This window comes from Oncorhynchus keta, chromosome 2 (assembly GCF_023373465.1).
Source record: "Oncorhynchus keta strain PuntledgeMale-10-30-2019 chromosome 2, Oket_V2, whole genome shotgun sequence".
NCBI classification, from domain to species: domain Eukaryota; kingdom Metazoa; phylum Chordata; class Actinopteri; order Salmoniformes; family Salmonidae; genus Oncorhynchus; species Oncorhynchus keta.
In genome coordinates this window covers 37,342,610-37,357,321 of record NC_068422.1, presented here as the reverse complement: position 1 = coordinate 37,357,321, position 14,712 = coordinate 37,342,610, and positions in this window count along the sequence as shown.

Genomic DNA, 14,712 nt, shown 5'->3' with positions numbered 1-14,712 from the left:
GAGAGTCGGACCAAACTGCAGCGTGTCGATTGCGATCCATGTTTATTTAGACAGACGTAAACACGACTAAACACGAACACTACAAAACAATAAACGAAACGAAAACCGAAAACAGCCTATACTTGTGTCAACTGACATCGAACAAGGCCATCAAGACACTCAGGACAATCACCCACAATACAACCAAAGAATATGGCTGCCTAAATATGGTTCCCAATCAGAGACAACGATAAACACCTGCCTCTGATTGAGAACCACTTCAGACAGCCATAGACTTTCCTAGAACACCCCACTAAGCTACAATCCCACTAAGCTACACACCACATACAAAAACCCATGTCACACCCTGGCCTGACCTAATACATGAAGAAAAACACAAAATACTTCGACCAGGGCGTGACAGGCAGTGTCTTTTGTGGTGCGATGGGTAACGATGTTTCGGGGGTGGTTGTTGTTGATGTGTACAGAGGGTCCCTGGTTTGAGCCCAGGTTGGGGCGAGGAGAGGGACGGAAGCTATACTGTTACATATACATTACAGTTCTGAAAATATAGCTTTTTGGGGAGGATAAATCTGCGGGACAGGGTAAATTAATCCGCCGACAAATTTCTGTACTGACTAAAATATGACCACTAACTTTTTACAACTTTAGTGCCCCAAAACAATTCAACACTATCCCTTTTTGGTCTTTTACATTTTTTAAGCATATTTTAACACAGGCAAAACTTTTAACATAACCCATGCACATTCATTTTCTCAACTTGCCATTGACTCAACTTACCTGAAGGCAAACATTTTGACTATATTAACCCACACAGCAACAAGCATGCACTTTCATGCTAGGTTTAGGACCTCATATTGAAGCATATAGAGACCCAAGCTGATGAAAAGAACAAGCTTAATGTTATCTACTTTGGTTTAGATACAAGTATCATGAAACCTCAACACAATAAATTCATTAATTTGACTTGGTGAAATCAGTTATTGGGACCTAACTTCCTTGTCACTTTTTCCATGTGGTTTCTTCCTTCACAGACTCTCATTAAATTATGACCGCTTACTAACTATTCGGTCAAAGTATGCATTTTGTGTATGGTTTCAAATTTAGTAATTATTTTTATAGCTTACACTTTCTTGTTCTGGACTTCTGACGCGAGAAGGACGGGTGTGGTTTTGTAACAATGATCAAGAGCAGCGGCTCACCAATTTGACAGCTCCAATGCAGTTACACCTCAAACACCTCCAAACTCCAAAACATCAGCTATGAGGGTGTCGTCTATTGCCCGTTAACGCATGATCTGATTGAATCTAGTCATAAAGTCTACTGGATAAGGGAAGACCTCTCAAACTGCATACTGATGTTTAGAGTTGAAATGTGAAGCAATGCTGAGGCATGTTGCCAACTGCAGTTTACCACATCAGTGAAGGATTTGTATTGGCATCAGCCAGGTCCTCCTATCCTGTTAGTGTCCTGTGTACATCACAGTACCATTCACTTTCAATCTCTTTTACCAAGCTGACCCAGTACCGTGACCACTAGTGCTATTAACCATAACACACATCAGTGAATAAACATTATTTTTGGGGGGCCATTTGAGACCCCATACGAAAGCATGGCTGGTAAATCCATTTGTTCTATCTACTGTAAAACAGCCTACATCACACCGAAGGGTTTCTACTCAAGCATAGAATCCCTTAATCCCATAACTACGGGCAGGTTAAGATGCACTTTGGGTAGAGTTGGAGACCCACAATGGAGGTAATAAGGCAAAGTGGTTTACAATTCAATACCTATGACATAAATCACCACTATAATGTCACACAACAAAGCATCAATGTTTTCCCATTTCTGTCTGGTATGCTTTTTTTCATTTGATTTGAACCTTTATTTAACTAAGCAAGTCAGTTAAGAACACATTCTTATTTACAATGACAACCTACCAGAGAACAGTGGGTTAACTGCATTGTTCAGGTGCAGAATGACAGATATTTACCTGGTCTGCTCAGGGATTCGATCCAGCAAACTTTCGGTTACAGGCCCAACACTGTAACTACTAGGCTACCTGCCGCCACCCATATTTTAGTGTGGAGATTCATGTCTAAGGTTGTCATTTTTCCACAACCATAAAGTTGTGTTGTGTCGGCTTAGTTGATGGTGCCACATCGTTTGCTTGGTTATTCCTAGTAAAGTAGATCATCTTACACAAATGCCCCAGGGAGTGTTGGAAGTGGGTCAGCCCTTGCCAGAACTTGATTTCCAACTAATTTGAGTAATAATATTTAGAATAACTATGTAGTGTTTACCTAAGCAAGAAAACTGAAGTTATAGTCAAGCATTGGATGACACTGGCACCAGCAGCTCCAGGCCACTGCCCTTCCTAAAGAGTATACGTGGTGCCACCCAGAGAGCACTGATCTCAAAGACATGACTCACACACAGTCAACACTGATATGGATACATCACTATCTTTTGGTTACATATACAGTATATACATATATACAGTACCAGAGGGTAGAAAGGTTGTAAAGAGGAATGTTTCTACAGAGGATTTGTGCTCTAGTCAACCGTTTTCCACACTACCTTCAGCGGCCAGCCACTGTTCAAGCCCAATTCATAATAGACCGCTAGTCTGCTACCAGAATTGACTTGATCCACACTGAAATGCAGCACATGATTGCTTTCAAAAGTTTGGACACACCTACTCATTCAAAGGTTTTTCTATATATTTACTCATTTCTACATTGTAGAATAATAGTGAAGACATAAAACTATGAAATAACACATATGAAATCATGTAATAACCAAAAAAGTTAAACCAATCAAAATATATTTGATTTTTGAGATTATTCAAAGTAGCCACCCTTTGTCTTGATGACAGCTTTGCACACTCTAAACATCCCTTAAAACAGCTTGGAAAATTCCCGAAAATTATGTCATGGCTTTAGAAGCTTCTGATAGGCTAATTGACATCATTTGAGTCAATTGGAGGTGTACCTGTGGATGTATTACTCAGTGCCTCTTTGCTTGACATCATGGGAAAATCAAAACAAATCAGACCTCCACATGTCTGGTTCATCCTTGGGAGCAATTTCCAAACGCCTGAAGGTACCAAGTTCACCTGTACAAATGCAAGTATAAACACCATGGGACCACTCAGCCATCATACCGCTCAGGAAGGAGATTAGTTAAGTCTCCTAGAGATGAACGTACTTTGTTACGAAGAGTGCAAATCAATCACAGAACAACAGCAAAGGACCTTGTGAAGATGCTGGAGGAAACAGGTACAAAAGTGTTTATATCCACAGTAAAACGAGTCCTATATAGACATAACCTGAAAGGCCGCTCAGCAAGGAAGAAACCACTGCTCCAAAACCACCATAGAAATGCCAGACCACGGTTTGCAACTGCATTTGGGTACAAAGATCGTACTTTTTGGAGAAATGTCCTCTGGTCTGATGAAACAAAAATATAACTGTTTGGCCATACTGACCATCGTTATGTTTGGAGGAAAATGGCGGAGGCTTGCAAGCGAAAGAACACCATCCAGCAACAGCATCATGTTGTGGGGGTGCTTTGCTTCAGGAAGGACTGGTGCACATCACAAAATAGAAGGCATCACGAGGCTGGAAAATGATGTGGATATATTGAAGCAACATCTCAAGACATCAGTCAGGAAGTTAAAGCTTGGTCGCAAATGGGTCTTCCAAATGGACAATGACCCCAAGCATACTTCCAAAATGTTGGCACAATGGCTTAAGGTCAACAAAGTCAAGGTATTGGAGTGGCCATCACAAAGCCCTGACCTCAATCCCATCGAAAAGTTGTGGGCAGAACTGAAAAAGCGTGTGCGAGCAAGGAGGCCTACAAACCTGACTGTTACATCAGCTCTGTCAGGAGGAATGGGCCAAAATTCACCCAACTTATTGTGGGAAGCTTATGGAAGGCTCCCTGAAATGTTTGAACCAAGTTAAACAATTTAAAGGCAATGCTACCAATTACTTATTGAGTGTATGTAAACTTCTGAGCCACTGGGAATGTGATGAAAGAAATAAAAGCTGAAATAAATAATTCTCGCTACCATTATTTTGACATTTCACATTTTTAAAATAAAGAGGTGATCCTACCAGTCCTAAGACAGGGAATTGTTATGGTCTTCATGACAGATGCCCAGGATTAAATGTCAAGAATTGTGAAAAACTAAGTTTAAATGTATTTGGCTAAGGTGCATGTAAACTTCTGACTTCAACTGTATGTTTCGGGCCATGTTAGAGAGATGGTAACTCTGCAGATCCACCAAGGCAGACCAACAGCAGTCATAGGACAAAGTCACCTAGAGGGGGACAGCCAGTCGGAGTCTCTATCAGCTGGCAGTGGGAAAGATGCTGTACATGCAGAGATGCAGAGGAGGAACGACCAAGGAGAAATTAGGAGAGTGAAGAGGTGAGATCAGAGGGGAGATACGCTTTGGTTAGAACCCATATTGAAATATCACTGAAAATTCAACTTGACTTTTTATATAGAAAGAGAGGCTTATCTGGTCAGAATGGGGCCATACCTGCATGGTCGTCATGACAGATGCCCAGTAGAGCATCAAAGCATTGAATGGTGGAACTCTGTGTTTCCCCTGACATAATCATTGGTTCATCCCCTACACCCTCATACAGCAGCCCTCCTGAAGCATGGGGTTATCACTCCATGTACGACAGCACTATACAGAGTTACACTATATATACAAAAGTATGTGGACACCCCTTCAAATTAGTGGATTCGTCTATTTCAGCCACACCTGTTGCTGTCAGGTGTATAAAACACACAGCCATGACATCTCCATAGACAAACATTGGCAGTAGAATGACCTGACTGAAGAGCTCAGTGAGCTCAGCAACGTGGCACAGTCATAGGATGCCACCTGTCTAGAAGCAACAATGGCTCAGCCACAAAGTGGTAGGCCACACAAGCTCACAGAATGGGGCCGCTGAGTCCTGAAGCACGTAGCGCATAAAAATCATCTGTCCTTTGTTGCAACATTCCCTACCAAGTTCCAAACTGCCTCTGGAAGCAACGTCAGCACAAGAACTGTTAGTCAGGAGCTTCATGAAATGGGTTTCCATGTCCGAGCAGTCGTATACAAGCCTAAGATCACCATGTGCAATGCCAAGCGCCAGCTGGAGTGGTGTAAAGCTCACCACCATTGGACTCTGGAGCAGTGAAGTGATGAATCACTCTTCACCATCTGGCAGTCCTACAGAAATATCTGGGTTTGGCAGATGCCAAGAATACGCTATCTGCCCGATTGCATAGTGCCAACTGTAAAGTTTGGTGGAGGAGGAATAATGGTCTGGGGCTGTTTTTCATGGTTCGAGCTATCCTCATTAGTTCCAGTGAAAATAAATAAATGACATAGCATATAATGCCATTCTAGACAGTTGTTTTTCCAACTTCGTGGCAACAGTTTGGGGAAGGCCCTTTCCTGTTTCAGCGTGACAATGCCCCCATGCACAAAGCGAGGTCCTTACAGAAAGTGTTTGTTGGGATCCGTGTTGAAGAACTCGACTGGCCTGCACAAAGCCCTGATTTCAACCCCTGTGGGATGAATCTAGTGGAAAGCCTTCCCAGAAGAGTGGAGGCTGTTATAGCAGAAAAGGGGGAACCAAGTCCCCCGAAAAATGATGTCCCTCCCACCTCTAAAACCAAAGTTGCGCCCTTGCTGAAGAGATCACAAAGACAGAAAGAGACAGAAGGAGAATCAGGGTTACAATGAGAATGTCAGAGAGATACAAAGTCTGTGAGAAATACATAGATAGAGCAAGATAAAGAGAAAGAAAGACACATATACTTTCCTGTATTCCTGAGCTTGAAATCCTCTCCATCAAGAGAGAGACCAGGAAGAAGACTCTACAGCTTTCTCCCCTAGTGAAAGAGAATAGTGTATCCGAGTTCCTATATTCAAAACCACATGAATATTGTATGGAAACCACATAAAAACAGAACCGAAAACAGGAATTTATAGGAGATCAATTCAAATGTACTTGTCATGATAGTGTATCTGTCATATTCACGTAATCTTCATGTCCCTGAAATGACAAGTTTATGAAAGAATGGGAGGAAGGGGAGGACCATCCTCAGTGAAATATCATTAAAAAAAAAGAATTGTGAAACATTAAAAAGTTATCATATTTAAATAAAACTATATTAAATATATTCATATGTCACCAAATAATTGATTAGCCCTTTTTTTTGCAATGAAGGTCTACAGTAACTTCAACAGCACTGCCTGGGGTAGCGCCATAGTACATTGACATCAATACAAAACCTAGGAAGAATTTGGATACATTGTTGGATAGAGATAATATGAAAGGTGATAGTTGAGCATTTTTTGGTTATTATTCAATTCAAATTACAGTAGACTGAATAGGTATATTATAAATTGTTTTATTGGTTCTAAAACTTGATTTTTGTGTCCAGTTAGTGCAATTGTCTTGCTAATTTCAGTAGCTAGCTACTGTACCAGCGCGAGTGTGAAGTTTTCTACACCAGAATGGTAGAATGACCAACGCTGCCGAAAATGTTGTGGACTTTTTGTTGAAGAATCCCTTTCATTCTCTGGCGTACACGGAAAAGATGCGAATTAAAAGCGAGGGTCGACCGCTGTATGAGATCAGTTTCATGAAGAAAGATGAAAAGGTGAGCTCGTTCAATATCACCTGGTATCAAAAGTATAGCTGGTTAACAGGGAGCCTGTATTATTGGTCTTGCCTGCGTTTTTGGGCATGCAATAATTTGCTTTTAGAGGACATGACAAGATGGACAGTTCCGCCGACAAGGAGTTTTGCCGAGGTAATTGAACGTTACGATGCTTTTACTTGCTGAACATATCAAACTTTCGACTGTCATTTCTGAGATGTCGAAAACAATTCCGAATGATTTGATAGCTTCCACCGCATCATCCATTAAAAGATTAAAGAGAGTTTGACGCAGCACATTTTTTTCGTGTGTGCTCAAGTAGACTTTCCACTTTCCTCCGGTATTTATTTCCCAAAGATGATAACACAATCACCCCGGACAGACACAAGCAAAAACTAATGATATATATGCTGCAGCAACCTAGACTACACCTAAACATTCGAAATCTGAAATGGTGTATGGGATGAAAACAATACTATTTTCAGTCTAATCAACTGTAGGTTACTAATTAGAGCAGCTGCATACAGCCTATGCGCCCTGTCCATCTGGTCAGGGTAAACTAATTGGTTACGTTATGTATTTATAGTCCATTTGTGCGCCAAGAGAACATGTGAATGTGGTCAAATTTAGTTTATATTCCAAATTGGGCTGGCTAGGCTGCCTATACGTTTTTAATCCAAAATGATTAACTGTAATGAATGAATCAACATAATAGTGATGATGGATGTGAGTAAATGTTTTACAAGGCCTACAGTTGCATAGGCCTGCATAATGCAAACATACATAACGCAAGCTCAGCCCTGTGAGTTCTATTGTCTATCAGTTGTGGTCTGGGTAGAGGAAATCCCCTTCCTAATCTAGTCTAAATATAATTTAGGGCCAGGAGTTTTTTTTTTCTTCAGTTTTTAAAAATCATGTGATCTAATTATGATCAACTGGTCCCATCATATCCCATATAAAACCTTTTTACAAATGATTATTCACTGTCATACCTTATAGGGTCCAGAGTTTTCCTAGTTATGTTAACATTTAAGGAAAAACTGGATGATCAGGGCTTTATTCAGGAAAGTTTCTTGGGCTACTTTGCTGTGTCAAGTGGGCGAGGTGCTGTGTTTGACTTTATGCATTTTGAGATGTCTGAATTTAAGTTTATAGAGAAAGTCATTGTCCAAACCTACGATGGCGCAGCTGTAATGGAATGTATCTGCTTTTTGTCTGCTATATGTCCCCTCCTGTTCCCTGATTAAGAGGTGATGACTACTCCACTCTACGACCTTTGTCAAATTTCTCCTGACATGAATTGAAGCCATGTCTCATGTGCCCGCACATCCACTGGCACATTGAATGTTTCCCCTCCAAGTACTGTGAGTACCCCTATACATTTTCACTCATTTCTTTATTACATTTACATTTAAGTCATTTAGCAGACGCTCTTATCCAGAGCGACTTACAAATTGGTGCATTCACCTTATGACATCCAGTGGAACAGCCACTTTACAATAGTGCATCTAAATCTTTTAAGGGGGGGGGGGTGAGAAGGATTACTTTATCCTATCCTAGGTATTCCTTAAAGAGGTGGGGTTTCAGGTGTCTCCGGAAGGTGGTGATTGACTCCGCTGTACTGGTGTCGTGAGGGAGTTTGTTCCACCATTGGGGGGCCAGAGCAGCGAACAGTTTTGACTGGGCTGAGCGGGAACTGTACTTCCTCAGTGGTAGGGAGGTGAGCAGGCCAGAGGTGGATGAACGCAGTGCCCTTGTTTGGGTGTAGGGCCTGATCAGAGCCTGGAGGTACTGAGGTGCCGTTCCCCTCACAGCTCCGTAGAGTCAATCACATACACATACACAATCACATTATTACACACAAATGATTTTCCTCCTTGCTTGGACTACCTCATTCTTAGCTGTTTTGTCTAACTGTGTAGTGTGTTGTGTTATTGTTTTTGTCATCCCAGTCAAATCCTGTCCTGCGCTGGTCAAGCCTTTGAACACCTCAACTCAAGCCCTCATTCAATCATTTGCTGTGATCCCTTTCCAACACTTTAAGTAGCCCTCGCATTCCTATTCCCCATAATATGGTACTATAAATGTCTTTATTAAATGCTTTAGGTTAAAATAATTAGTATTTTATGATTTTTGAAACACACTTTGTCGTCTTCTTGCGTTACGCTCATATACTGTAGGTCACCCATCCTCCTCAATGTTTCAAGTCACCAGCCTCCACTGATGTCAATACATTTGTTTCCTAAACAGTACATGGTCCTGTGGTGTTAATATAATTGATGGTAGAGGATAAGGGTGTAGTGGCATTTTGGGGAATGGGATGAAAGGAAAGTGTTCAAGGGGGTAGAGCTATGGGGTAGTGACAGACCAGGGGGTAAGGTTCTAAGGCCCAGCTCACCCTGTAGGTCATTTAGTCTCCATTTGGCCAGAACAGAATCTGCATAGGTCAGGATGGGGGCAGGCCGAGTCTCTGGGAGACCAGCCAGTAGGGCAGAGCCAGCAATTTGCAAGTTTAATCAACACAAACAATGCCAACAATCAATGGGACATAGTTCAAGTCTGAGGTTAAAGTTAATGCTGCAATGTTTTTTTACCTGGGCCGGCAGGTATTGCCCCTCCTGCCAGACATAGACCAAGGTGAGCCAGCCTCAGCTTCCGATGGCCCTTTAGGTGATGGGAACTCAGCACGGGCGTCTGTTTCCAACAATGTGTCTTTTAGTATGTGGTCTATCAGCAACACAGGTACAATCACAGACATCAGCATGGCCATCACAAGCCCAGACACATACAAAGTCACATCACTGCTGAAGCCAAAATTAACTGTATTTGATTGTTGGCTGAGATATATGTGGTTTCTCACCTCTTTTACCAGGTGTCGTAGCTGATGTGTTTGGATGAGGGGTGTGAGGTTGCTGGCCAAGTCCATCCATACCCGGTAGTACTGTGAAAGATCTGTCTAAAATGGGCAAATGTCATACAACTAGATATGACAGTACACTGATTTATCTGTGCACTATACACCAAATAAGAAGGTTTTGTGCTCTCGAAGTTCAAAAGTTCAAGCAAAATATATATTTTTGTCTCTACAATCGGAATGTATTGTAAGTTAATAAGGTGTGATGGAATACAAATCTACAAAAAATCTACATTTGAGAGTAGAACTTGATCTAGTGTTGACATTGAGCACACTCTTTCCCATGTAAGTCAGTAGAGACCAGAACATACCAACTGTCATGTGCTCACAGCTCAGTGTGTGCTGGAGGGAGAAAGATTGATAGGTGTCCATATAACATGAATCAAAGCAAACCTATTTATCAGTTTAAAACCCTGGTAGCACATGGTATTTGTGGATCAAGCGTCACTGGAGGAAATACCATGGGTAACTGAGACTGAGAATAATTCCAACCTTCTCATATTATTGGTGCGGAATCTACAGACTGTGGAAGGAAGTAGGTCCTCTGTTGCTTTTCATATCTCAAAACCAAAACCAGGCAGTTATTTGAAAGTTGACTTAGCTGATCTAATTTGTAGAGAGCAGAGAAATCAAGCTTGCTTCATCATCAAAACAAAACAGCCCTTAAAGGAAAATTTACCGATATGGTAATAAATAAAATGCCAACAGATGAAAACCTGAAGTCTCACCATTAATACAATTCTGTTAACAGTAATTGCAGTCATTTTGAGACATTTTCTGACTACATGCTGAACTCAAATGACATGTATAAAGTTAGAAAAAGATGCCTTACTGCTGGCTGCTTGAGGAAGAATCCAAACTCCTAAAACACAAAGAAACAGTCCAGGTCAATCTGCAGTGATGTGCTGGTGTAGCTTTACTGTATCTATCACTCACTTACACTTTATGTATTTACTATTATTGAACACATCCCTTTAATCATGATTTCTGACATTTTTAAGTCCAATCCTAGAATGCTGTGTACAATATCATGTGACACCAAGCAGTTCCTCAAATCTGGGATAGGATCTGTGTGTGTTTCCCAGAATTAGGAACCTTATGATTGTCATATTGGATTTAGATTCAAAATAAAAAGAGAGACAGTTTGTCAAGATGAGACTGAATTTTAAACCTGACCCAAATGACTTAAAAAGTCAAAGCAATCCTTACAGCTCCTGAAATAATAATGGACTGCTTCGGAACAGCAAGCCTTAAAAGCTAGCAGTCGCCCTGCCCTTTGGTTAATGTTGCAACCTCGGACAACAATTTCCCAGAAAGCCCAATTCCCCCTTCTAACCACTTGTGAAATCCCCTCACAATGATCTCAAACTGTGTTTCTAATACACAATTAAATAAAAAACAGACAACCCCTTGCTTATCTGGAAACGTGGGTATGTTGTGGTGGACTGTCATTACAATTGCTTCACGGAAACCTGGTAAACGTATGTTTAGTGTTGCTAGCCACGGAACGGTTCTGAATTCACTGTCAGCTTGCAGTCAACGCTATAACTAGGCAGGTTCTGTCAACGCTACAACTAAGCACGGCAAACCTGCCTAGTAAAAGCGCATTGGTGATTTCTCGAGTATCATCAAAATAAATCAATCATAGCACATTTTTAGACTCATTCAGCAGTTTTTGCCTGGTTAAGTACAATACATTGGAAATTAATGTTGAAAGTTAAATTTATATTCCTAAAACTTTGAAAATTAGGATGTCGCTGCTTCCTGTTGACAAGACATTTTGATAAATACCTCCCAAACACAGTTTTAAAGTGACCTAATCAATATGCAAAAACAGTTTGATGTATTGAAAACATAAACATAATATATAATAATAATACGTTCTCTCTACATATAATGTCAAGCAAAAAAAAGAAACGTCCTCTCACTGTCAACTGCATTTATTTTCAGCAAACTTCACGTGTAAACAAGATTCAACAAGTGAGACATAAACTGAACAAGTTCCAGAGACATGTGACTAACAGAAATGGAATAATGTGTCCCTGAACAAAGGGGGAGGGGGGTCAAAATTAAAACTAACAGTCAGTATCTGGTGTGGCCACCAGCTGCATTAGGTACTGCAGTGAATCTCCTCCTCATGGACTGTACCAGATTTGCCAGTTCTTGCTGTGAGATGTTACCCCACTCTTCCACCAAGGCACCTGCAAGTTCCCGGACATTTCTGGGGGGAATGGTCCTTGCCCACACCCTCCGATCCAACAGGTCCCAGACATGCTCAATGGGATTGAGATCCGGGCTCTTCGCTGGCCATGGCAGAACACTGACATTCCTGTCTTGCAGGAAATCACTCACAGAAAGAGCAGTATGGCTGGTGGCATTGTCATGCTGGAGGGTCATGTCAGGATGAGCCTGCAGGAAGGGTACCACATGAGGAAGGAGGATGTCTTCCCTCTAACGCGTACCATTGAGATTGCAGGCAATGACAACAAGCTCAGTCCAATGATGCTGTGAAACATCGCCCCAGACCATGACGGGCCATCCACCTCCAAATCCATCCCGCTCCAGAGTACAGGCCTCGGTGTAACGCTCATTCCTTTGACGATAAACGCGAATCCGACCATCACCCCTGGTGAGACAAAATCATTTATCTTTGAAGAACTTCAGATATTTTCACTCAGGAGACTCCCAGTTAGATAGCAAATGTTCCTTTTTTCCAAAAATATTATTTTTGTAGGCGAAATAGCTCCATTTGTTCTTCACGTTTGGCTGAGAAATCGACCGGAAAATGCAGTCGCTACAACACCAAACTTTTTTCCAAAATCGCTCCATAATATCGACAAACATGGCAAACGTTGTTTAGAGTCAATCCTCAAAGTGTTTTTCACATATCTATTCGATAAAATATCCACCGGGACAACTGGTTTCTCATAAGAAGCGATTGGAAAAATGGCTACTTGTTATGCAAGATTTTCTGCGGGAGCCATCATGCGACCACTTGCTCAATGTGGTCCCTTACGGCTATTCTTCAACATAAATGCGTAAAAAGACGTCACAATGCTGTAGACACCTTGGGGAATACGTAGAAAGCGTAAGCTCATTCGTAGCCCATTCACAGCCATATAAGGAGTCATTGGCATGCAGGCCTTTCAAAAAATAGGGCACTTCCTGGTTGGATTTTTATCTGGGTTACGCCTGTAACATCAGTTCTGTTGCACTCACAGACAATATCTTTGCAGTTCTGGAAACGTAAGAATGTGTTCTATCCAAAGCTGTCAATTATATGCATAGTCGAGCATCTTGTCGTGACAAAATATCCCATTTAAAACGGGAACGCTTTTTATCCAAAAATGAAAATACTGCCCCCTAGTTATAAAAGGTTAATTAGGCTTTTGGAACCACATACTCTTCAAAAAAGACCTACTCAAAACACAACTCATGGAGACATATCTGACACAGTAGTGCTTTGACAGCTCACGTGTGGAAGAATGAGGGAGGGAGCTGATCATGGACTATAGTATATGGAGGGGTGAGCACGCCTCCATTTACATACAGTGGGGCTTACAGAAAATGTTTGACCTCTGTCATTGCCAACAAAGGGTATATAACAAAGTATTGAGAAACTTTTGTTATTGACCAAATACTTATTTTCCACCATAATTTGCAAATAAGTTCTTTAAAAATCCTACAATGTGATTTTCTGGATTTTTTTTCCTTCTCATTTTGTCTGTCATAGTTGAAGTGTACCTATGATGAAAATTACAGGCCTCTCTCATCTTTTTAAGTGGGAGAACTTGCACAATTGGTGGCTGACTAAATACTTTTTTGCCCCACTGTAGATGGGGCTGTAGCAGAGCAGGTCGAGAGCTTCAATTTCCTCGGTGTCCACATCACAAAGGAATTAACATGGTCCACACACAGAGGGCATGATAGTGCCTCTTCTCCCGCATGAGGCTGAAAATATTTGGCATGGGCCCTCAGATCCTCAAAGTTATATAGCTACACCATTGAGAGCATCTTGACTGGCTGCATCATCACTTGGTACGGCAAGTGCAAGGCACCCGACCGCAAGGCGCTACAGAGGGTGGTGAGTAGGGCACAGTACATCACTGTGGCCGAGCTTCTCACCCTCCAGGACTATACCAGGTAATTTCAGAGGAAGGCCCAAAACATTTTCAAAGACTCCAGCCACTCAATCCGCCATTACCGCACGGCACAGTGTCAGTGCACCAAGTCTGGAACCAGCAGGACCCTGAACAGCTTCTACCCCTAAGCCATTAGATTGCTAAAAGCTAATCAAATGGCTACCCACTGCTGCCTATTATCTATTGTGTTGCCTAGTCACTAATCCTACCTGTTTTTTTTTTTTTTTACCTTTATTTAACAAGGCAAGTCAGTCTTATTAACAATAACGACCTAGGAACAGTGGTTTCTTAGGCCTTGTTCAGGGCAGAACAACTGATTTTTACCTTGTCAGCTCGGGGATTCGATCTAGAAACCATTTGGTTACTGGCCCAACGCTCTAACCACTAGGCTACATGCCACCCCATAGTACATAGCTACCTCAGTTATCTTGTACCCCTGCACATCGACTCGGTGCTGTGTATAGCCATGTTGTTTTTAATTGTTATTCAATGTAGTTATTCCTCGTGTCACTATATTTTTAATATAATATTTTATTTTTAAATCATTGAAAAAGGACCCGTACGTACGTAAGCATTTCACTGTTAGTCTACACTTGTTTACAAAGCATGGGACAAATACAATTTGATTTGATAGAAATCACCTAATATATGGCCATTTGTTGAATTTCGACAACAATTGTGCTAGGTTTATCTGAGAGACATCGTTAGCTGTCAGGGAGAATTTGAACAAGCTGCCTCATATTCTGTGCACTTTGCGCAGCAGTGTATTTGGGGAAAACACTGTGTCATTACATGCATTGTCAGGCAGTGTGATTACTCAGAGACATATCTGTCACAGCAGTGCTTTGACAGCTCACATTGTGTGGAAGAACGAGGGAGGAAGATGGAGGGAGGGAGAGAGCTTAGGGCAATGCTTCAGTGTCAGCTCAGCTATACAGTTCATTAAGAGCACCCACCCTGTCATATAACCTG